Here is a 2,749-nt window from a genome sequence, read left to right as displayed (position 1 = left end):
CTCCACTATTTATGTTGACCACCCTACCCCCTAAATTCCCACCAAAACTTGATAATTTCATTTGATCCAGTACATCCACTTACATCCATAAAATCTAATTCTTCAAGACATCTGCTTCCATATGTAATGATGCTAAGGTATTGGGAATAACTGTTTCTTCATGCAAATTCATGTCATGCCTTCTCTGTTATCACTCTCAGGAACAGTTGCATTTTGAGGTTTATATCAAAACACAGAAATGCCTCCAATATGACACGACAGTTTTCAAAACCAGGACCATGGTGAGGGTCTTACTTCTGTATGATAGGGGGAGAAAGGATATAGGAGCGGGGAGTAGAGACTAACAATGACAGCTGGAAATATTTAGATCCTTTCTTTGTGCCTGATACTATACTAAGCATTTTGGAATGTACCATACTATACCCATTTTATAGATGAGAAAACAGACACTTGAGGAGTTTAAAACTTGTCCAAGCACACAAAGAGTAAGTGGTAGAGCTAAGATCACATGTAAGCAATCTGGTTTTAGTTTTTTCTGCTCTTCAATCAACTATACAATAATGTTGTATGTGTAGTTCTTAGATCTTCTGAACATCACAGCTCAATTTGATTTAGTCCTTAACCGTGATTGTGTTAGTTTCTGGGGTGAGTAGATATTATGGCTGAATAAAACATGATTGGGGCCCCACTAGAGGTTTATACGTATTCAGCAATTGATTCCAGTTGTGGAAGAAAACCAAAATTCTCAAGTATCTTTATCTTCTAGGCTAGAGGTTCTCAAAGTGTGGGCCCTGTACTTATATCACCTGAGACCTTATTAGAAATGCAAATTCTCAAATCCCAACCCAGACCTACTGAATCAGAACCTCTGGGATTAGCAAGGCCCTCCAGGTGAGAACCATTGCTCTGGGTGCTGGATCACAGGTTTCACAAGTTATCTCATTACATCTTCATAGCAGACTTTTCATGTCAGTTCATAATTCTAGATAAGGAAACTGAGGCATGGGAAGCTGAATTAATGTTCCCCAAAAGGCATAGCAAGTAAGTGGTAAGGCTGGAAATCTAACCCACATCAGTTAGAGGTCCTGCTGAGGCGGTTTGAATAGGATAGAGCACATCTTTTGACTCTGCCACTAGCCGCAAGACAACATTCCTTGTTTGTGTGTCAGCTAAGCTATTAAAAACACCCTACAAAGGCATGCCAAGGCATACAATTTAATGGAAAACTAAGATACATGTGGGCACTTATCTCATAATAAGATTCTACTTATGAAATGATGCTATAGTGTAATTAGACTCTGGGAGTCCAGAAAGAAAAAAAAAGTGGCTCCCATTTTAACTGCTTCACAATAATGGAGTGTTGCTGGAGAGTTATTCACACAACAGATGCTGTGAAGATATGTGCTGATGCTGTGGGTTGCTACATAATCCCATTGCAACAGAGCCTCCAGTCTTCATGCACATAGGCATAACTTCTCCCTAAGCAATGTCTAGTGCTTTCAGTAGATCTATAAATCGAAGCTAATGGAAGAAAATGCAGCTCCTTCATTCAGACTTTCTGAAAATATTTGCCTGCAATGTTTTGTGCAACAGAGATTGCACCAAAAAAAAAAAAAAAAAGACAGTATTTATTCTAGGTCAGCTTCATTTGGAGAGCCAGATTACAGAGGGTAATCAAATGCATTTCACTTTTACCTAGTAAATAAGTTAAATGGTCCCTGTGGTTATTCATTAAAACTTTTATGGTATGTTCATCAATTACCAAACAGCTTGAACAAAGCAGACATAAATTAACTTTCTGAAATCCACATGGCTTGCCAAAAGGAGTGTACACATTCAAAGCGTTTTCATTGGTTTAAAGTTCATCCAAAATACTATTAGCTTGGAGTCCAATTTTGAACTGTCAAGGGGAATATATAGAATGGTAATTTCAGATCATTATCATCGCATTCCAATGCAAATGGCCACAATTTAATTCATTATCACTAACGTTACATCTTTATTTTGCTACCAACTGGTGACTGACATTTCCAGGGCTACAAGAAGCAAATGCTAATTAGGCCATGGTGTACTCTTACCCTTTCTTCTTTCATTCTATTTTTCCATCTTTAGGAAGACATGCAGAAGGCTACTTCTCATCAGCTTCTGGCCCTTGACACTCCTCTCCTGCCCTGGCCAGGCCATCATCACTGGGATGATGAAGTTTCTGTGCCTTTCCAGTTCTGAGCATTGTGCCCCTGAAATGCAGCCTATGTCATGAAATGACCTCTTCCTTAAGCCACCCACCCAACCTAATTTAAGAAATCTAAAACAATCTCCAGGGTGACAGAGCATAAACATTAATATGCAAACAAATTGCCATGAAAGTTCAAATTTGCATTTAGACTGGACAAAAGGGAAAGAAATGGCTTTCTATGCTGTTCCTCCTCGCATCACCACAGTTTCACAAATTACTAATCTCTGAAATAATGCCAGAAGGGAACTTCCTCAGCTCCTCTCATTCATGCTTAGGTGGACTTGATTCATCTCTGAAAGCATGCCTTTTCACTCTCAATGTGCGATGAGAAAGAGTCGTAAAATCTCCAACAGCTCCAGTGAAATGTTTAATGTGTTCAAATGGAAGCAATTAGTAAGAACAAAATTGAAGATCCTCAGATCTTTAGTCTACAGACTCAGGAAAAAGATATAAAATATGGATTTTTTTTAACTAATTCTGCTTTAAGACTATCTCCAGAAGCTCCATGAAAAT

The sequence above is a fragment of the Propithecus coquereli genome, unplaced genomic scaffold (assembly GCF_000956105.1).
Source record: "Propithecus coquereli isolate 6110/MARCELLA unplaced genomic scaffold, Pcoq_1.0 Scaffold272, whole genome shotgun sequence".
Classification (NCBI taxonomy): Eukaryota; Metazoa; Chordata; class Mammalia; order Primates; family Indriidae; genus Propithecus; species Propithecus coquereli.
The sequence above is the reverse complement of the archived record's forward strand: the minus strand, read 5'-3'. Positions refer to the sequence as shown.